The sequence below is a fragment of the Chelonia mydas genome, chromosome 2 (genome assembly GCF_015237465.2).
Source record: "Chelonia mydas isolate rCheMyd1 chromosome 2, rCheMyd1.pri.v2, whole genome shotgun sequence".
In the NCBI taxonomy this organism is placed as follows: Eukaryota; Metazoa; Chordata; order Testudines; family Cheloniidae; genus Chelonia; species Chelonia mydas.
This window is the reverse complement of record NC_057850.1, coordinates 104,889,985-104,913,515: the sequence shown is the minus strand read 5'-3', so window position 1 is coordinate 104,913,515 and position 23,531 is coordinate 104,889,985. Positions and strand designations below refer to the sequence as shown.

At 37.8% G+C, this 23,531-nt stretch overlaps 1 long non-coding RNA gene across 10 annotated transcripts in view; it reads left to right on the top strand.

Annotated features, from left to right (window-relative positions):
* The window catches only part of LOC114019526, a 784,643-nt gene that overhangs the window by 5,572 nt on the left and 755,540 nt on the right, over positions 1 to 23,531 (top strand). The gene's annotated exons all lie outside the window — the stretch shown is intronic.

Sequence of the window (23,531 nt, the reverse complement as noted above, 5' to 3'; positions counted from 1 at the left end):
TTTTGTATGGAACGTATTTACAACATAGTATGAACAATATTAAAATGGTTGTTTTAGATGTATCCTTTCCCTCCTCTGGCCTATACAAGATGTAGGGTAGACAAGTGTACATCATCTCAAGAAAAATCCTGAGCTGGTTGGCCTAGTTTAGAGCAAAATTAGAAATCTGAACAAATAATCACTTTTTATCCTTTCCAGCTGTAAAGAGAGACTGATTGTCTTTGTGCTTGTTTTGTGTATAGTTACCTGCACCTGATGGGTTTTTTTGGTAAAGTAATGAGGGTGTACTTTTTTATTTCTGTTGCTTACTGAGGCTATGATCTTGCAAAGTACTGAATGCCCTTAGTATAGTTCTAGATTTGTACCCTTAAAATTTGTTTTTTGTGGACATTTCTTCTGGAACTTGGGACACCTTAAATCAGCAGTATGGAAGTCTTTGTTTTCAAGATTCACCACAAAGAAAGTACTTGGCTGTTTGTAAATATATCTGTGCTGCATAAAATTTTGCCATTTAGCATCAACTCACAGCAAAAGCTCAGTCGTTAAGTTATAAAATTTTCAAAAAAACTTGTTTCCAATGAAGATAGTTCTCTTCCTCATCAGTTGCTTACCTCTTACCAATCTACAGCTCTTTGCCTTTTACTATTTTTTCTAATAAATGGAAAATGTGATTTATTTTTTACATCTATTTGAAATCTGTTAATTTGATCAAAATTTGATAACTGGAGCAAAAATTTATATAAATCTTTAAGAAGAGATGACTACTGTGCTTTACAATTATTTGAGTCTTTGGTGTTATTGAAGTTCTTGCTGTCATGGTTTTCAGGACATACAAAACAAATTACTGTATGTTTTTCTTGTAATACTTTGATTTGCATTTGCATTACATTTCTATCATTAATATCTCAGGGACTGAAATAAGATTTAAGGATAAAAAATACAATTTGTTATCTCATATTAATTTGGACCACTTTCAGGAAAAATGAAAAGCAGGATTCAAAGAGAGAGAAGGAAAAATACAATGGTTAGAGAATGCTTTCGAGTTACTTTATTAAGTGAAATAAGGTCTCACATTACAACTGACTAAAGTCAGGGAGAAAACCTTATGCTATAAAGTTGTCTTCAGATCCACCTCAGTTCTCATTATGCAACCTGTTCTCATTATTCAGTGACATCATAAGAAAAACTTTTGACCCCACAAGCTTTGTTTGTAAGAAATGCTCTTTTTCCACATTCTTTTTATTTCTTATTGACGTGAAAATGACCATGGAAATGACAAAGAGCAACAGTTAGAAGTGGGAGTTAGAGAAGAGAATATAAAAGGGATGCAAAGTGCTTTCACAGTCTGTCATGGATGGTTAAATTGTAATAGTGATCACTGGGAAGAAAGGAAGGAAGAAACGGGGATTGTTGTAACTGCTGTCTCGTAGGTACTTAAAGGTGTGGTGCAGTTGGATGTTAAGGCGAACAGCGGTCATGCAGAGGAGGGGAGAGATTGCCCTCTCCTGTAGGAAAAACCTGCAGGTTGGGGCCCTGCGGAAAGGAAAACTCAGTGAGGTCCTGCTCCCTCCCCCTTCATTTCACTTCCTCCTTGAGTCATCCTCTCTTCCCCCCAAAAGAATGAGTTTTCCAGTTCTTTTAGAAGAAAGAACCCGAGATCTGCACAAATTCTCATTGACTATTTGTCACAGGGCCCTGTACCTTATGTTAGCTCTGTGGGGCCTTTCTCATTTTCAGCAGAACAGCTCCAGTGGACCAATGTTGCCTGAGCTTCCTTCACTGGCAGCTGCCCCCAACATAGCATTTGGGGAACAGTGAGAGTTTCCATGTTTAGACTATGAGGGCAACTTAATGCAACTTTGAGATTGAGATTCCTGGCCTCAAGGAGGGGTCTTTAGTAGCCCAGAGACTGGGTATATAGGGCAGATAGTGACTCCGAGGCGGTTGACCCCATATTTTACACTGGGAAAGTGGTGAGAAAGATGTATGGAAGGGCTCCTCTGCATGCAGATGCACAGAATGTAGTCTGGTTTATTGTCTCTAATTGTACAGATTTTTACATTTACCTTTGGTGCTAAAGAAAAGGCATCAATCCATTGTTTTTATCTCTTATTTTGCTCAGTGCTGATTCATATTGACATCTGTTATAGTTCATAATTATAGCTAAAAATACAGTATTTTCTTCTTCCATTCTGTATCACTTCACTGGTTTGTCAATATATCTAGCATTCTTAAACTGAATTATTAGAATTTCATAGGATCAGTACAAATATTGGGCCTTAATCTTTGTGAAAAAATTATACTGACTTCATGAAAAGAGGATGGTTTGTGGCCCAGTAAATGCTGAACAATGTTAGAACGGAAGAATTACTGTATGTGAATTATGTAACCATGTTTTTGTTTGTTTGTTTGTTTTTTGTTTTTTGTTTTTTTTAAAGTAATACCTGTATATGAGAGCTCTGACTCAGAAATATTGAGGGGCAGCAGATTGCAGAAGCAAAGCTTAGGCACCAGCATGCAAGGCACTTGCTTTAAAATGCTAAGTTTATAGGTCAGGATGGACATGAATAGTTATTGGAATACATTTGTTTTCACCTTGCTCTATTTTTCATCTCAGTTGTATTTATTTTTATATAACTGGATGGTGTTTCCAACCCACTAGCAGACTCTATTCTGATCTTTTGTACTTAAACAGACATTATTTGAAATTTGCTGCAGACCTTCTGTGAAGCCTGAGCTGTGTGCTATTGTGCTTGGTATCTTTCCCTTTCGTTGATTAAAATACATAGACATGTTTAGGTTTCTAGGGGGGTTTGAGAACTCTGCCTTTTAACAGAGAATCAGATATGGCCATAGAGGGAGAAACTTCCCCTATATGGTTACAATGCTGCTGCAAGTGCAGATTCTATGTGCATAACTGTACACATTGTAGAGATCGCTAGGAAAATATTGTAATTACTTACTGTACAGAAATAAAACACTTCAATCATTTGCCTTAAATCAGAATGGTCCTGTTGAAAGTCACATATGCAACTTTTCAAAATGGGTGAAATTATATCTAATTACAGTAAACATTTACATGTTATGCGTATTGTACTTCATATGTTTCAAAATGTCATAATCTCTTATTCTATTCATTTTATTGTGTGTTTTACAACATTACGTAATGTTTGTAAAGATCTCGGTAGATGGAAAGCACTATGCAAGTGCTGAATATTATTGTTTTGGATATAAACATGAGTATTTTCCAGTGTGTGGAAATAATGAATCAGCGCTTTAGTATACCTAACAACTGGACACAGGAGTGTGAATTTTGCTAAATGTCTTTTCACCTAAATGCAGTGTTGGACAGTAAGCCAGCTGCTACAGTCATGCAAGATATTTATTTAGATAGAAGCACACTTTTGAATATCTAATTCCGGTTATGTTAAATGTCTCCAAATAAAAGATGTTGTTAATACTGGTAATATATTTAACATGCAAAAAAGTATTTCAAACTATCAATCAAGCAAAAATGAAGAAAAAAAATTAACTCTTAATTTCTTTCTGTTCTGAAATGTTACTTTAGTCATCATGAGTATAGCACTTGTAGCAGTCATAGATAGGTAATGCTGGTTGTAAGATGGCACTTGAAGAGTTGATCTTCTATGGCTGTTACTGGCTGTGTGTTCACACTTTTTTGCTGTATCTTTCTTTTTAAGTAGGAAACATTCATTTAGCATTTTAAGGATTAAATCAAGAAGCACTGAGGAATGCCTAGTGCCAATACAAAAATATCTAATTTTTTAAAAATAGATTTTTGGGTAAAATTTTCAGAAGTGACAGTGACTTAGAGAGATAAGGTGCGTGAAGTAATATCTCTTGTTGGACCAACTTCCGTTGGTGAGAGACACAAGCTTTTGAGTTTATACAGAGCTGAAGAAAGATTATCTTTGTAATTATCTCTGTGTAAACTCGAAAGATTATCTTTCCTCACCAACAGAAGTTGGTCCAATAGAAGATATTACCTCTCTTGTGTCTCTAATATCCTGGGACTGACATGGTTACAACAACACTTCATACTAGTTACTTAGTCTCCTGAGTCCCATTTTCAAAAGTGACTTGGTCCCTTAGGTGCTTTGAATAAAATTTTACCCACAGAAACTTGTCCATTAGGAACTTTGAGTAAAATTTTACCCAGAGACTTAAACAAATACCCCAAGTTGTAGGAAAAATATTTAAACTTATGGCTTAACTGGTATGCCAAGGGTGGAAAAATAGTACCAATGTATCTATGCACAGACAGGAAAACTGAAGCCCTAAGATTTATTGGATCTCTTGTGACCTTTCTTGACCTTTGATTGCAAAAGGATGGACAAGCGAACCCAAGAGGTTCTCTTTAACTTTATCTCTGAGTATTTTATGAGAGATCTAAACAGGAAGCTATTCAATATTACTGCTAGTGCATTAATAATTTATGAAAATATGCTGGCTGACAAGCATTGACATGTTCAGCGCTGCAAAGATAAGCCATCCTGGGTAGATATATAGTATGCTTATTTTTGGTAGAGCTCTATTTGCATAATTTTAAGTGAACTTGTTTGAGTTTTCAAACCCATTAGTTGGTGGGACACTAGTTTGCCATCCTACAAAAGCTGAGCACTTCTGTTATCTTGTGGGACTTCTTTTGGGGGAAAAGATATGGCTGATATGAAAGTAGGCATATTTATACCTCTGTGATCATTCAGGTGGATGTTTAAATGCAAATACTAAGAGGTGGGGTCACATAACTTCCTAAAGATATTAATTCTAGTTCAGGCCACAGGTACTCTTGATGTCGCTGGAAACAACACTTTTTATGGAAGAACCTGCTGTCTCAAGGACATTCTGCTCCATTCAATGACTCAAGGATACATCCTGCTGTACATTCAGGTCTCTCAATTAAACTATCTGAGATGAAAATCCCCTATGGAGGTCCTCCCTCCACCCATCTTTCCAGTATTCCTTTCTGCCACTTGATTCAAAAATAAATTAGGGTTTCTCTTTGACAAGGCATATAACAAAATTCAGAGTCTCCTTCAACATCTCAGATGTACAAAGTGAATTGGCTGGTCCTGGATTTTCCCTTTCTTCTGGGTTATTTCCATTTTAGGAAGTGTCCAGATAGTGGGTAAGTTTTTCCTTCTTGCTGTTCTACCTATAGGTAGAAAAAAAATTATATTCAGAGATTCAAAGGCATCTGATATTTCCTCCCCACCAAGTGTTGAGTAATATGGTATGGGCTTTATAACTTTGTTGAAGACCAAGGACACATACATTTTATATACAGGAGGGCTTACTACTATCCTGCTAGGTGGAAATCTGTAGATGGACTTCCCAGTGGCAAATCTCTAGGATGCGCTTACTCCTTCTGTCGTGGTTCCAAGGTAGGCTGGTCTTGAGACAGGGAACCTAGATTGTAATTATTGGTCCTTGGAAGAGTTCACCATCAGAGTTGTTGGAAAGACTATCAAACATGATAGTGCAGTAAACCAAAGACCTGCTATTTCTCCCCATAGCCTTACAAGGAGCAGGCACCAAAAGCCAAAATCAAGCAAACTAAAAGCTAGAGCAAGTTGCTCAGTATGTGGCCACCTAGGTTCTGTCCCAAGGACCATAGTAGTTTCCATTGTACCCATGTGCAGCCTGGGCAGAATGCTCTTCCTAACAGATTAGCTAAGTCAATAGTACACAACAGGCAAATGGGATCTTATCCTGAATATTCTTTAATGGATCTCTATTGAATGGTTTCCTCTCTTTTGGAGAGGAAATTTCATATATTCTGTTCTTCTGGACAGCCACAGATATGGCCTAGGTTCTGCTTGTAGCTGCTGGAGTCCACTCCAGAAAACCTTCCTTCTTCTATTGATATTAAAAATAGCCACAGAAAAAATACAACCGAACTTCAGTCATATTGTGAGCCATTTACTGACCACAGCTAATTGGTTCTTCCCAGCTGGGTGTGGATGGCCAACATTAAAAAAAAAAAAAAATCTATGTATCCAAATAATGAAATAGACTCTGGTTCATTTAAATGACGCCTTCTATGTAGTTTAAACAAGAGCACTTTAAACAAGTTTCTTTAGTTAAATGTGAAATTTTGAGAGATTCAGAGTGAATACTATGATATTGGAATAGGGGAGACAATTAACTCTGTTGTTTGCAATAAATTATGTGTCTCAAAATTGTGCCATCAGAGTGCTTCAAATGTGAAAAGTTAATTAAGTCCTTAAATGGCTATGATATGGGGTATAGCTATCTTGGGGATCAGTGGGATTGATCCCCATATAGTGAATGAGAAAACCGCTGTCATACAATGCTCTGAAAAAGGGAAAGTTCCTTTTTTTTTTTTTTTAGCGCTACATGTTCTGAATGAAATTGTTTTCTGAAATAACTCTGCTATCCTCAGTGAGGTTACACGCGGGATAAAATTAGCCTCCTCTGTTTAATTTTTCAATACTATGCAGTGTAAGAAGGCCTTTAGATAAATGCTAACATTTGTCCTTCAGAAAATTCAATAATTTAATACTTTGGATATGTGCCACTGTTGGGCTTATAATCAATTTTTCCATTGTAAGCAAGTAGTAGATTTAACACCATGAAATTTGCTAAATTTATACATGCTGTAGGCAAGGATTTGTGTGGCCATTCACTGAGCAATTTTCAGAATTTGCTGATCTACTTTTGATCAGAGTCCATGGGTCAGTACATACATATTGCCAATAACAAAATTGATGATGGATTCAGAATAACCAAGTTAACGGATGTTGAGACATCAGCGCTTATTGTGTGTTTGGCTTCAATCTAAAGAGGCTGCAAAAGTGTAGTAAAAGAGAGACACTTTTTGTGTGTGAAGTTCATAAGTTTGAAAATGGGAACTGATAAATAATTCATATCCTCATTGATGAAAAGTAAATTTGCAAAGAAAAAAATTAGACCTGTTTTTCTGGTGATTAATATTTTCCCTGACAACACAATTTGGCACTGTAATATAGACAGTAGCTCCCCTCATTAGAAGTTCTGCACTCAGAACTGGGAATAGTGGTCAGAAATGAGGTGCTTTGAGAGATCCATGTGTAGGAAATTTTGAGAGTTCCTGCTTTTGCTATCCTTGGCTGTACTTGATGTTCTCAGTATCTCACTTTGATCACTGAAATTCATTAAGATCACAAAACAACTAATGAAATACATTCATTTCTAAATTAAATGTATGCTTCTTATCATGTAGGTGTGCTGCAGCTTCATTAATCACATGTGTGATTTTATGGTCAGTCTTAATTCTAATCCATGCATTCGATAGGTTATAAATGTAAAGCTTCTCTTCTGTGCATGTTTAAAGATTATGTCCATAACTACTTGGTTTATCTGAATGAACTGACATTTCTTTCATATATTCTTTTCAGCAATATCAAAACCTGATATTTGAATACTGTCATTGACCTTTATATGTACCTAATGTATGAGAATTATTTTTGGTCTATTTTAGGTGACGATCTGATTGTACAGCAAAAAACTTTGTTTAAATCAAAAGGAAGCTTTTAAACCATAGAATCTCTTGGTTTTGGTCATCTGAATAAAATTTAGGAAGGTCTGAAATATATAAATTTTCTATATGCATTTCATTATTATGTAAACCATGTGACTATCAGCTACGGTACATATGTTGTATGTTATGGATTGATCACATGGCTTTTTAAAAGTATAAAATGCTTGAATGAAAACAAAATCAGTAAAAATTTAAACTAGCTATCTTTATAACAAGCTGCATTGTCAACTCAAATTATAATCCTATGCAATTTTTCATGCACATGCCACTTGAGAGAATTTTAAAAGTTTGAATTTATAATGTAATTTAAAGTTGATCAGTTAAACTGACTTTAAAATTATCTGCACATGTTTTAGACACTCTTTTCCCTATTTAAAAAAAATTATTTTTGTGGTTTAGGGCAACTTAACATAGCTGCCAGAAATGGAATGAGATTTCATCTGTTCTGGGGTCGTCAGATTTCTTGAGAAACACCAGGGTTGGAGAACTAATACTATATGCCATTGCAAAGCTGGAATTTTCAGTTTTACACTGGTGTGTGGTACAACAATTACTTCTAGCTCTAGCAGGCTGCAAGACACCGGATATCCATGTCATTCTGATTACCATCTTTCTTGAAATTCCAACGTTTTATCAGCAGTATCTCAAGAAGAGCTATAGCAGAAATTGAAGCACTATACCTTCTTTTGAAAACATGAGATGTAAGTGTTTGGATGCTGAAAACACTAGATTGTCTCGCGGTTTTGAATATACTGGCTGCTGGTGTAGCACTGCAGTTGTATGTCATTTTCACCCACAACATTTAAAGTCCAAAATTATTTCAGAGCTAGTAACGCTTAAACAGACTAACAGACATATTTTCAGACCCCCAAACGTTCCAAAACATTGGAAATGGATAAGTAAACAGAAAGGAGAAAAGGTTGACATATTTTGGGGTATCTCCTGGTTTTCTCCAATTTCCCTTTAAGTCTTTCCACCACTTTCAAAGAGTAAATGTAATTGTGACCTTGCCTCACACTAAGTGGGTCTATGGGGATCCCCACAGTTCCCTTCTGAACATCAGCCATACGGTGTAGCTGGAAACAGTTGGTGATCCTACCTTCCAAAGGACTAAGGTCACTTTGGTTTTTATGGTGGTCAGGGACCAGGCTTTGGGCACACTTTCCCTGTATGGCAGCAGATCAAGTACTCCCAACAATGTGTTCATATAGGAAACTTAATATATAAAAACAAACAAAAACAAAACACCTCTTTCCTGCTCCCAACAATAACAATTTGTGTGTAGTTCTTGTTCACATTGCTTTTTGGATCCAGTCACAATATAAATGTCTAAGCATTCAGGATTAACTAGAAATTCTCTATTAATTTTCCATTCAAATGCCTCCTTTAAAACTCATGTTAACTCACCTAATTCATAAAAGCTTTTGCACACTCAGAAATTAAAACCAGTAACTGCAATGTTCCAGTCAATTTCTTTTGGTCAAAGAGTTCAAACTTAGGTGGCTATATTTCACTTTGCAGTGCCAAACACCTGTAATTGCCATTGACTTGACTAGTGGCATGGGTCCTCAGCACCTTTGAAAAATAGGCTATTTAAATGCTTAAAGTTAGGCACCAATGCAGGGTCATTTAAATTATTGATACTAATCATGATTTAACGCAGCAAACTGGAACCTTGACTTAAATAATCGATTCTAATCATATTTTGCATTTGTACTTTTTGTTGTTTTCCTAAAGAAAGGTTGAGTCTCACTGTTTGGTAATCATTAAAACATGTTGATTTGCAACTAAATATAGTGTTTACACTAAATTTGTTACTCCTTGATAACCAGGAGGATACATTACTTCTATATGCATTTATTTAAGTGATTAAATAGATTAATTTACATATATTCAGAGTCTTTAATTTTTATATTTTTTATTATGTTAAAAGTGGTGCATTTCTTGCATACTAGATTATGGTGAGTGTTTTACTTGTGACTTGTATTAAGCTCTATTTGAATGGAAATTTGAATTCAATTAAATACAACAAAGACAGCATTTTTATTAGTAACATAAAACTGTTAGTTTTATTGGTAACATAAAAACGTAAGTGTGCTGGATATAGAAGGAAAAAAATAAGTTTATTAAAACATGTTCTTACATTTAAAACTTGTCATGGATCCACAGGTTCTGTGCTACACCTCAGTTTTTAAACAGTCTTTTGGAGGAACTCTCTCAGTGTGCCAGACCCCCACAGGGTCTCACTCTTCCTTCAGGGTAGGCCATGCAGCTTCACAGCCTCTTAGACTGATCCTCTGGGCTTCAGAGTCCAGCAAGTCCAAATGAGTTAGACTCTGGGTCAGGTTGGATTTGATATTTAATCAAATTGATTTAAATCACTAGTCAGGAAGGCTCGATTTAATCATGGATTTCTACATAAATGTGGATTCTTGTTGGTTGTAATAACCTTAATACATATTCTTCACAACTCAGAGATAGATGTAGGTTTCATTTTTAGAAGGTATACACTATACATTTTTAAAGTGATTTATTTTGAAAACTTTTCAGATTAGTTTTACAGCTATGTCAGAATATGAATGATTGTTTGGTTATTTCATTTACCAAAAGTAATTGAAGCAGATATTTATGAAGTCATTGGGAGGTGAACTATCTGCAATTCAACAGGTTAATCATTAATATTTGGAGGATTTTCTTTCCATGCTGTATTAGGAGGAGAACATCACCAGACAGACATTTAAATTGTTTTAGTTATGTATTCTGGATTTTTTTCTTCAACAGCAAACATATAATATTTTAACAAAATAAGCATATGAATTTTTGAATTTAAACATTCAAGTTTTTTTAAAATTTTTTGTTAAAGTTTTTGTTAAAATTGTTTTTAGCTACAATAGTTAAATGAAATATTTTTCTTGAAAAAAAAGAAAAATTAAATCGACTGTGTCAGCCAGGTCAACATGAGAAACTTAAAATACTGACTTCTGCAGCTAACTCAGTCGTCTTCACCTTCATTTTCCTGTTTGTTCATAATCTGGAAAAGAAAAACAAGCTTTGCTGCTTTTTCACATCTCAAATGATTTCTCAGTTTGGAATGAATTAGTCCACAGAAAGAAAATATTCTTTCTACAGCGGCAGAAGAAGCTACTGCTGTTAAAAGTGAGATTATCACTTCAACAGTCTCTGAATTCAAGTGCTTAAGTGACTTCCCCCAGTTCACTGGTGTGACTTTCTTAAAACATCATCAGCAAACATATAGTGTATGTGTGTGTGTGTATACATTATAATCAAAGGGGCTGACAAAGGAGGTACTGTAGTCATAATGAACAAGTTGGATTATGAACAGGAGGCTGCCAGGCACCTCTCCAACACCACTTACTACAGGCCACTATTTTCTGATCCCACTGAGGAGTACCAAAAGAAACTACACCATCTGCTCAAGAAACTCCCTGCTATAGCACAGGAACAAATCTACTTGGACACACCCCCAGAGCCCTGACCAGGGGTATTCTATATTCTACCCAAGATCCATAAACCTGGAAACCCTGGATGCTCCATCATCTCGGGCATTGGCACTCTTACTGCAGGGTTGTCTGGTTATTTGGACTCTCTCCTCAGGCCCTATGCTACCAGCACTCCTAGCTGTCTTCGAGACACCACTGACTTCCTGAGGAAACTACAATGCATTGGTGATCTTCCTGAAAACACCATCCTGGCCAGCATGGATGTAGAAGCTCTTTACACCAGTATGCCACATGAGGATGGACTACAAGCTGTCAAGAACAATATCCCTGATGAGGCCACGGCACACCTGGTGGCTGAGCTTTGTGACTTTGTCCTCACCCACAACCATTTCAGATTTGGGGACAACTTATACCTTCAAGTCAGCGGCACTGCTATGGAACTCACGTGGCCGCACAGTATGCCAACATTTTTATGGCTGACTTAGAACAAGGCTTCCTCAGCACTCGTCCCCTAGCGCTCCTCCTCTACTTGCACTACATTGATGACATCTTCATCATATAGACCCACGGGAAGGAGGCACTTGAAGAATTTCACCTGGATTTCAACAATTTCCACCCTACCATCAACCTCAGCCTGGACCAGTCCACACAAGAAATCCACTTCCTGGACCTGACAGTGCAAATAAGTGATGGTCACATAAACACCACCCTATACCGGAAACCTACTGACAGCTATACCTACCTACATGCCTCCAGCTTCCATCCAGGACACATCACATGATCAACTGTCTACAGCCAAGCCCTAAGATACAACCACATTTGCTCCAATCCCTCAGACAGAGACAAACACCTACAAGATCTTTATCAAGCATTCTTAAAACTACAGTGCCCACCTGGGGAAGTGAGGAAACAGATTGACAGAGTGAGATGGGTACCCAGAAGCCACCTATGACAGGACAGGCCCAACAAGGAGCATAACAGAACACCACTGGCCATCACCTTCAGCCCCCAACTAAAACCTCTCCAACACATCATCAGTGATCTACAACCTATCCTGGAAAACGATCTCTCAGTCTCACAGACTTTGGGAGACAGGCCAGTCCTCTCTTACAGACAGCCCCCCAACTTGAAGCAAATACTCACTAGCTACTACAGACCACTCCACTGAAACACTAACCCAGGAACCAAACCCTGTAACAAACCTCGTTGCCTACTCTGTCCCCATATCTACTCTACACCATCAGAGTACCCAACCACATCAGCCACACCATCAGGGACTGATTCACCTGCACATCTACTAATGTGATATATGCCATCATGTGCCAGCAATGCCCACTGCCATGTACATTGGCCAAACCGGACAGTCTCTAGGTAAAAGAATAAATGGACACAAATCGGACATCAGGAATGGTAACATACAAAAGCCAGTAGGAGAACACTTCAATCTTCCTGGACATTCTAGAACAGATTTAAAAGTAGCCATACTTGAACAAAAAAACTTCAGAAACAGACTTCAAAGAGAAACTGCAGAACTAAAATTCATTTGCAAATTTAACACCATTAATTTGGGCTTGAATAGGGACTGGGAATGGCTGGCTCATTACAGAAGCAACTTTTCCTCTCCTGGAATTGACACCTCCTCATCAATTATTGGGAGTGAACTACATCCACCCTGATTGTATTGGCCCTGTCAACACTGGTTCTCCACTTGTGAGGTAACTCCCTTCTCTTCATGTGTCAATATAACAATACCTACATCTGTAATTTTCACTCCATGCATCTAAAGAAGTGGGTTTTTTACTCACGAAAGCTTATGCCCAAATAAATCTGTTAGTCTTTAAGGTGCCACCGGACTCCTTGATATATTTCTTGAATGGTTCACCCTTAGCTCTGAAGTTTATTGTAGCTGGCATTATGGAGGGATGATTGCTGGATGTCCATGTCATAGCCAACTCCTCTTCTGCAGCCGTTAAGATTTGACCCTGGTACCAAGTATTGAGAATATTTGCAAGAAAAGGAGCTGGAGATAGTGCTTGTCCCATTCGGTTTTTTAATGCTTGTAATATAACTCCGTCATTGCATATGTCTCTTTTTTAAGATCTCACTCCGTTCCTTCCAAATCTCAACAGCGTCAGCAATAAAACAGCTATTTCCCTGCATTTTGTTCAAGGCTACAGAAATAGGCTTCAGGGTACTCAGCATGTGTTCAACATTTCTCTCAAGCCCAATGTTGAGAACTTTGGCTGTGACAGTGCCATCTATTTTTTCACGATTTTGTTCACAAACTGTCATCAGATTAGGCCAGTTCTTGATACAGTGCTCAAAACAGTCCACTGCTGAGTTCCATCGCACGTCTTGTGGGAGAGTTAGTTTGATTCCTCCCACTTTTTTCAGAGCAGCTGATGCAAAGTGGTTGTTACGGAAGTATTTTGCAATTTCAACAGCATTAGCCTTTATTTCTGGAACACTGAAGTCGTTGGCTAGGAGGTGCATCAAATGAGCACTGCAACCGTATGTTATTAGCTTGGGACTCTCTACACTCTTTTCTAAATAATTTCTTCTCATCTTGGATACATATGCAGCATTGTCTGTGACCAAGCGGTGTACAGACATTTGAATTTTTTTTCACAGTTTGTCACTGCTTTTACTGCTTTTCTTGTAAGTATTCTGCTGTGTGTGCATTTCCTGATGTATCGATTGTTTCTGCAAGGAAGACATTCCCTTCTTCTGTTGTCACACAAGCACATACAACAGGATCGTTGTGGACATTGCTCCACCCATTAATAATTTTACCCTCTAGACCTTTTGCACACTGCTTAATTTCTCTGTCATACACTTTATCCAGTAATTTGCCTGCGACATCTGCTCTGTTGGGTGGACTGTATCCTGGTCTTAATGACTGAACCTGTTAATGAAGCGTGGGTTCTCAATCATTGGGAAAGGAGAGTTTGTTGCATAAACAAACCGGGCAGTTTTTTCATCAGTTACCTCTTTTTGTAATCTGCTCGTTCTTATCACAAATTTATCTGTGGTTGTTTCTGGATGATGAAGATTTTTTTTTCTTTTTGCTACAGGTGATATACTGTGGCTATGTGACATACATGATGTGACTGAAACACTGTCATAGGCAGATAACTCTGAAACTATAGAAAATGATGGTGATCTTGAAGGTGGATAGTCTTCAGAATCATGTACGTTGAGGATGGATTCTCCTAAACAAAATAAGTCAGTGCAGTTATTTAATTATTATTACCATACTGCTCATTTAGTATTACTCGTTGCATTCACTGACATTCAGTACTACTTTAAAGGTGAAATTGTAAAAGGAAGATCTGCCTATTTCAGCTATTTATTTTTTATCACAACTGCATCTAAAATGATAGTACCATAGAGTAACAACTATATTTTTTGCTCAAACATGAGAATTCAAGAATCGTCCAGAAGGAAGACAGGCAGTCCTTAAGAAAGAAGCATGAAAGAAAATAGTTTACCAACCTGAAGATCCTGCATGTTCAGACATGTTCCTTTCAGCATCTTCACCGCAGCTTCCTCCTGAGAAGGAACACATCTCACGATGTTTCATTCGGGCAACCAGGCCTTGCATTTCTTTGTTGCACTGTTTGCATTTTTGCACGCATGCCTGTCTTACCCACGGGTAAAGGAACTTCATTAAAATATTCCCAACCTGGGTCTCTTTTATGGCCTGCTGCCATTATAGGTTTTCCCTTCTAGTGAGAGAATGGTATGGCAGATCTCAAATCAATGACAGTTACACCTCAACACTTCTGGATATGCTGCTCAAACAGGTTCACTTTTATTTCTACTGCCTGTCCCTCTCTTCTCACATTTATCTCCAGACTTCTTCTCCTTGTCCAGATCTATTCGACCCCCAAGACTCTTCTATTCATTGAACTTTTTGAAACTTTGCACTTTTACAGAGAGGTAGGGGATTGGCTCTGTGTACACAAATTTGCAGAGGGACAACAGGGGTGAGGTCTCTTATTTCTCACCTCTGTATATTATTTATTTATTTATTTATTTAAAACATTTTTGCTGTTAACAAGCATGTTATCTCTGGAGACACAAATCCACAGTTTGAGAACTGCAAAACTAAGCATCTCTGATGGTATCTAGACTGAGCACTGAGTCCCATTGGGTAGATAGAAAGATTAACCTAAAAAAATCTATACAGAAGCCCCTGCAACCCCATAAGATTGGGTCCCTAATCCATGAACTATTGGAACTCATTTGCAAAATTTTTCGTAAACATTACATGAATATATTGTCTCATACTATAGAATTAGAATTTATAATCCCTATTCCATGATGAGATATCTTTGAGCTGTAATGTATCTTAATTAAAACTTTCTATAGATATGTTTTTTCCTCAAAAAGAATTTTATCAAAAATATCCAATTTAAATAAAACAAATCTGATTAAAAAAATGGATTTGTATCCACCCTGCTCTGGATAGAGACTTGTACACTCCCCAGTAAGTATTTGCAGTAACACCCCAAACAGCGGAGTGGATTGATTAGTCAACTAGAACTCAGCATTGGAAGCCCTTAGGTTAGCAAAGAAAAACAAAAGCTAAAGTATAGTCCATTCTGGTCAAGCCACAATTCACCAACTGTAGTGAACTCAATTTTTCAGGCTCTGCCTCCCTCTCTGACTTCCTTTCTGAGGCCTTTTCTACACTACAGGGGAAATTCGATCTAACTACGCAATTTGAGTTACATGAATAGCGTAACTCAAATCGACTTATCTTAGATCTACTACCGTTGTTTCCACCCTATGTGATGTCAACAGGAGACACAGTCCCGTCAACTCCCCCTACTCTTCTCAATCTGGTGGAGTACAGGAGTTGACGGGAGAGCGATCTGCGGTCGATTTAGCGGGTTTTCACTAGACCCACTAAATCAAGCACCGATGCATCGATCGACACTCGTCAGTCCCCCAGTAAGTATAGACAAGCCCTGAATCAGTTCCCAGATGAGAAAGCCAGCTTCTTCCAGAGCTCACACTTGTTCTCTGCTGAACACCTTTGTCCTTTGTTCTCCAGGCCAGGCCCATGTTGAGTTCACAACCCCCTTGGCTGGCGTGTCCAGCTGTTGAGTGTTGATTTCTGAGTCATTGGAACTTGCATTGTCTCTATGGACCCTTTGTTGATCTGGGTCAGTTTCAGCCAGTTCCTTAATGACTCTATTTATTACAGACAGGGTGCTGACATGCCTATGTCTCTGAGTCTGCCCTGAGAGGAAGTAATCCTTTTCCCATGACTGGGTAGCAATTCAAAGAATAGGAGAAAACTGAGGCAGACATAGAACTCATAAAAATACTGCAGAAAATTCCCACTTTGTCTCAAAACTAACAAAGGAAAGTATTGTCAGTAGTTAGTGAATTGAACTGATTGTTTCTGGTCGCCATGTACTTCAAGATTTTAGAACTATTAGATTTCATTTTTATTTATAGATTGGAAGAGGAAAACAAGCTTTCCTGCTTTACCAAATCCCATCTAGTTTCTTAACTTTGAATGAATTATGATATAGTGATTCGAATAAACTGAAATGAACAAAATATTTTCTTTGCACTGCAGAACAGGCTACCTGCTGTCAAAAGCTGGTTTAGCACTTCAACAAACTGTTGGGGTGGGGATTGGGCTCCTTGCATGCCCCCATGTTGCACCCCATATTAAATAGTGCACTGTGTGGTATTTTGAGTACTCAGAGGAGAGATTCTGCTGTGTGCGGTGTTAACTGTTATGGATTATAGACAGTATGTGTAGTGCACGTGTCTGAGACGAGTCAGATGATAGTTACAAAGCAAAAACCGAAGCATTCATGGACTCATTTCAAAGTATTTTACAGAAAGCTAGGAATTAGTGTCTAGCTGCTCAGTTCTTCAATGCTGCAATGTAGTGCATTTGGAATAGTCCCTGCTTTGGATTCAGTAGCAAAGGACACTATAGCCAGGAGAAGGAATATGGGGGAAGAGGCCTCTTGCTGATGGAAGTGGCCAAGTTCCCCTCCAAGTGAGTAAGAAGCCACCGGTCAACATGTAGAGATGGCAGCTCAACATATACCTTCTGTGCAAAGTTTGTGGGTGTAATGGATCACAGTTGTGTAAAGGAGATGTGATGGAAGCTGATAAATATCTGATGTACATTTTTAAAGAGAAAAGATTATGGCATCTGGACATGTGGGTATTGGATTGTCTGTGATCAGGGAATAACTGCAAGCATCATATGACTGAGTGCTCTGATGTGTTGCTTTCACATGGCAAAAATGGTTTATCAGATGTAACTGGTAAACTAATGGAGGTTGCTGGGTGCCTGGTGTGAGTACAACTGTGCGGGCAGGAGAGAGGCTGAGAGGGGTGCAGAGGACCAATGATGGGGATGAGAGCGGGAGGGGGGTAGAATGGCAGCCCCCTCTGGGTGTAAGGGTGGATAAGGAGAGTCCGGGGAGGGAGACAACAAGTTGGGGAGGTGGTGTTGCTGGTTGGGGGGAAGGTGAGAACCCCAGGAGGCAGTGAGACGGGGGAGAGGGGATTCAAGACAATAATAGGAAATGTATGGTAGTAATAAGAAATGTTTGCCTTTCTTAGGGGCTAGGAGAGAGGGTACGTGAAGTCTCCTTCTGAGCAGCCAGAGAGAGGCTTGGATTTTTGTGTGAATGAAAGGCTGACTTTTCAACCTGAAATTATCTCTCACAAATAACCGCAAGAGGAGAAGAGTGTTTAAAAAAATCAAGAGACAGACTAAAAAACACGGTTTGATTATTTAAAATCTCATGATTTGTGGGGCCAATCTCATGATTTTTGATCTCTTGAGGCTGGCATTACTGAGCAGGGTGTTTGATGCTTGTACATGCCCACTCTGTACCCCTGTCCAGGCTAGATTGATTTAAATCAAAGTTAATTAAAGCACCAATTTTAATCAAGAGTTAAATCAGCAGACAGGAAATCCTGATTTAAATAGTCAATTTTAATCATGTTTTGCTTTTTAGTTATTTTTCTCCTTGGTTGGTAACCAATAGAACTTGTTGATTTGCAACTAAATATAGCCTTCACACTAATTTAGTGCTTCTTTTTTTGCTAACCAGGAGGGTACAGTATATTTATACACATTTAAGCAATTATATAGTTTAATTTATATTAGATCTTTAATTTTTACTTTTTTTATTATGTTAGAAATTGATGAATCATGCATTTCTTATTTACTAGATGAGAATTTATTTATTTATTTATTTTTAACTTGTGATTTGCGTCAAGCTCTCTTTGGATGAAAATTCAATTAAAATACACAAAAACAGTATTTAATTTTTTGTATTAAATAATCCTACCTTAAAAGTGCTGGATACATAAGAAAAAAAAGTTGATCAAATATATTTTGTATTTAAAGCTAATCGATTTATTAAACAAAGGAAGTACTATCTGTATTTTCTATATTGAATTGGTTGGTTCTGGTCACCATGTCTGAAGAACTTTAGAACTAGTTCATCTCATCCTCATACCTAGTTTTCATTCATAGATTGGAAAAGGGGAAAAAAACCTTTGTTTTTTCAGCTCCCAACTGGTTTCTTAATTTGAATGAACTCGTAACTGAACTAAATTAGAAGAAAATATTCTCTGTGCACCTGCATAAGAGACCACTGATGTCAAAAACTGGTTCAGCACTTCAACAAACTGTAGTTCTAGGTGTTTAACCAGTGATGTCAGTGGTTTGACTTTCTTTAAAACTTGGCATCAAACAAGTACTGCTTAATATTTTTTTAAATTTAAATGATTTTAAGAGATGTTTGTCTTAACGTAGGCTTTTAATTTCAAATAAATTTACTTTAAAAAACCCTGTATTTAATTTAAATAACAATTTAAATAAAAATATATTTTTAAAAATATTTTTATGCACCCTGGTGTTCACATAGGCAAGAGCACTCTTTTCTGAATAGTAGATATTGGGGTAACTCTGTGGTGAATGGGACAAAGTAATTACTTTGTCAGGAAACATGCTTGGAAGTAGTTTGCTTTCACGAGCTACGCGGGTATTTTGTGCATCTCTGTATTGAATTAGGTCGTCTGTTTCTAAATAAAGTTTGAATGTTCTCATTTACAGTTAGCGTATCTATTATGCAAGTAAAGTATTGATGTGTCTGTTTCACTGAAGTTTGACTTAATGCCCTTCCTTTTTGATCTTAAAAAAACAGCACATTGAGAACATTGGTGTGAGGAGTTGGGTGTCTGAACTTCCTCACTGGTGTCTATCTCTCCACTTTCAGTTTATGAATAATTATAGACCTTGTTAGAGGAGGTAGTGGATAAGCCTAACAGCTAATTATTTAGTTTTTCTTTAAAAAAGAATTTCATATGGATAATGGCTGCTTTTAAAATTATTACCAAAAGTGCATGTTGCAGTCCTTGCATAGGGAAAACTTTCTGATTCCTGCTCCGCTATTTTGTGAAACTAAAATCAATGAAAGTTTGCCTAGTAAGGCAATTTTCTCCTGAGTAAGAGGCCTTATGGGAGTAAAACCCTGAAATTCACTTAGGAAGGAAACAGCACAAAAATGCCAGGAAAATGAGAATGTTTACTGAAAATGATGTTCTGTTTAATGCTTCATGTCTCTGAATCTCTCTCTTTAGGAGAATTTGCACAGTGTAGAAAGCCAGTTATATTATGTGAAACTTTGTCCCTAAATTATGTCTGGTTCTTCTGCCAGGTTAATGCTAATTAGTTTAATACACCACTCATAAAAGATGTCATAGTTCAGTCAATGAGTAGGTAACAAATCGGGCACTGACTTGCAATGAAGAAATATTATGTCTATTAAAACCCACTTTCAAACTGGAAAGTCAGTATACAACCATGATTTTTGTAACTATTCAGTTAATACAAAAGGAAACATTGAAAGAGTTAGCTTGCAAGCAAGGTAAAGCTTTCAAGAGAGTATCCTGTACTAAGTGAAAAACCAAGCAGGAATATTGGTTTAAACTGGAATCAAGGCTGAAAATACCTAAAACTGCTTTAAGTTTTAAAAACCTATTTGAACATTTGTGTTACCTTAAAAAAAAAGAAAAGAAAAAAAAAGACAACAACGAAAACCCATGCCCACAGCATAAAAAATCGGGTAATATAGAATTAAGTTTAAATTTAACAGACAGACAAACATTTGGAAGTATATACACTCAAAATTAAAGTAGCTAAGCAACCACAACCATCTCTGCCTCTGGAAAAACATTAAAATCATGGCTGTATTGGAAAGCAAGTCTTGATCATAACTATGGCATGGTTATTGCCACTCCGTAATCTTAGTTAAAACTACTACTATAGAGCATTAGAGTAGAGGTCCCCAAATTGTGGGGACTACCCTCCCCCCATAGAGCATGGAGGAATGTTTGGGGGGATGCAGCTGGGGCCTGGGCCAGCCCCCATGGGGAGCAGGGAGGGAACGCCACCCAGCTCCGCTCCTGGCCCCGGTCCTGTGCCCAGAACCCCGGCTGCCAGCCCTAGCCTCGGCCCCCTTACTCCTGTCCATGTCTCCTCCACACCTCTCCGAGCCACAACCCCACTCGGGTCAGCCCCCATGGGGAGCGGGGTATGGGGGGGTGCAACCCTGAAAAGCTTGGGGACCACTGCATTAGAGGACGTAACATTCTAGAAGAACGAATGTAGACAGGAGTTTGTTGTGATACTGCTTTTTATCTTAGCAGATCTAATGCTATACTTGAATATTAACAATATCCCATGAAAATGAGATGTAGCCGGACAAGCAAAGTAACAGTCAATAGCTTGACATCTTAATTATCCACTGACCTCTTTGGTACCTGCCAGTATCTGAATGGTAACAAACAGTTCATTAAACATCTGAGATTTCTGGAGCAAATATAACTTATTTTCTCCTGTGACATTTAAAAGTAGAATAATTCTGAAATGAATTGAGGATGTGTTGCAATAGTTTTGCTTGACAAAACAACATTTATTTACAAAACGTTCTGATTGTAGACTCTCTCGGAGCATAAACAACATAAGAACAGTTACAAAAATTACATTCAAAACGTAGTCTCACCAACCACATAAGTACTACCTACCTTCGTACACTTCTACACCACCTCAACTCACTCTCTTCTTGAAAGCTTTGAAGGCCAGAAGGGACTATTATGATCATCTAGTCCAGTGGTTCCCAAACGTGGTTCATGGCTTGTTCAGGGTAAGCCCCGGGTAGGCCGTGAGACACTTTGTTTTCCTGGAGTGTCTGCAGGTATGGCTGCTTGCAGCTCCCAGTGGCCATGGTTCGCTGTTCCCGGCCAATGGGAGCTGTGGGAAGCGGTGGCCTGGCGTGAAGTGGTGGTGAACCGCGGCCACTGGGAGCTGCGGGTGGCCGTACCTGCGGACACTCAGGTAAACAATGCATCTCGCAGCTCCCCAGGGGCTTACCCTGAACAAGCCGCGAACCAAGTTTGGGAACCACTGATCTAGTTTGACCTTCTATATATCACAGGCCACAGAACTTCAAAATAATTTCTTGAACATCTGTTTTAGAAAAACATCCAATACGATTTAAAAATGGTCAGTGATGGAGAATCTTACCATTACCATGGGTAAATTGTTCCAGTGGTTCATTTCTGTTACTGTTAAAAATGTATGCCTTATTTGCAGTCTGAATTTGTCTAGCTTCAGCTTCCAGACATTGTATTGTGTTATACCTTTCTCTGTTAGATTAAGAGCCGATTATTAAGTATTTTTTCCCCCTGTAGGTACTTATAGACTGTAATCAAGTCACCACTTGATCTTCTCTTTGTTTAGCTAAATGGAGTGATCTCCTTGAGTCTATCACTATAAGGCATTTTTTCAAATCCTTTAATCATTCTTGTGTCTCTTCTCTGAACTGTCTCCAATTTATCAATATCCTTCTTGAATTGTGGGCACCAGAATTGGACATGGTATTCCAGCAGTGGTAAAATAACCTCTCCACTCCTACTTGAGATTCCCCTGTTTATCCATGCCAGGATCACGTTAGCTCTTTTGGCCACACTGTCGCGCTGGGAGCTCATGTCCAGTTGAAAAAAATATTTGAGGGTTGTGGTGGATGATCAGAGTCACTCCTTCCCACGATAGCATCCCCCATCCTGCAAGTATTCTTTGTTCTTAGATGCTTCTTTTACATTTAGCTATATTAGAACATACATTGTTTGCTTGCACCCAGTTTACCTAGCGATCTAAATCCCTTTGAATCAGTGACCTGTCGCCGCCATTATTTACTGCTCCCCCAATTTTTGTGTCATCTGCAAACTTTATCACTGATGATTTTAGGTTTTCTTTCAGGTCATTGATAAAAATGTTAAATAGCATAGGACCAAAAATTGATACCTGCGGGATCACATTGGAAACAGACCCGCTTAATAACAATTCCCAGTTTCCAGTTACATTTTGAGATCTATCAGTTAGCCAGTTTTTAATCCATTAAATGTGTGTTATGTTAATTTTATATAGTTCTAGTTTTTTAATCAAAATGTCCTGCGGTACAAATTCAAATGCCTTACAGAAGTCTATTATGACAATACAATTACCTTTATCAATCAGACTTGTAAACTGATCAAAAAATATCAAATGAATTTGATAGGGTATATTTTCCATTAACCCATGTTGATTTGCAATAATTACAGTACCCTTTAGTTCTTTATTAATTGAGTCCTATATTAGCCAGTCCATTATCTTGCCTGGGATCAATGTCTGGCTGACAATCCTATAATTATCCAGGTCATCCAATTTACCTATTTTAAAAGTTGGCATATTAGCTTTCTTCCAGTCTTCTGGAACTTCCCCAGTGCTCTAAGAGTTACTGAAAATCAAATGCCCAGCGAGCTCCTTGGTCAGCTCTTGTAAAACTCTTGGATGCAACTTATTTGGATCTGCTGATTTAAAAATGTCTAACTTTAGTACACTTATATTCATTAATAACAACTTCCCCTTTCTCCATTTCTTATATAGTATTATTTTTATTTTGTAAAGATGCCTTTACTTCTGTAAACTAGGTTATTTTTTTAAAAACCAGTACAGCCTTCTTTCTCAGTTTTTGAGCTTTTTGAGCATCTAGTAAGGTGTTCTTAAACGATTCCCAATTATCATTCACATTTTTCTGATTAAATTCTTTCTCACAGCTGATTTGGCTCATAATTGTTTTCAGCTTTATGAAATTGGCCCTATTAAAGGACCAAGTATATATATTTCTGGTTGGGACTTTATTTTGCTTGCACATTAAAAAATGTGATGAAGTCATGATCACCTGTGCCTAAGCTACTGTTAATTTTTAGTTCTGTGATCAATTCTTCTAGGTCTGGTAGGACAATGTCTAATATAGAATTCCACGGTGTTACTTGCAACATTTTTTGAATTAGGATATTGTCATCTATTAGGTTTAGAAATTCCAAGAATGTTTTAGTATTGGCAGCACGAGACCTCCAGCATATGTCACTCAAATGGACGTCCCCTATGATTGTGCAACTTTTCT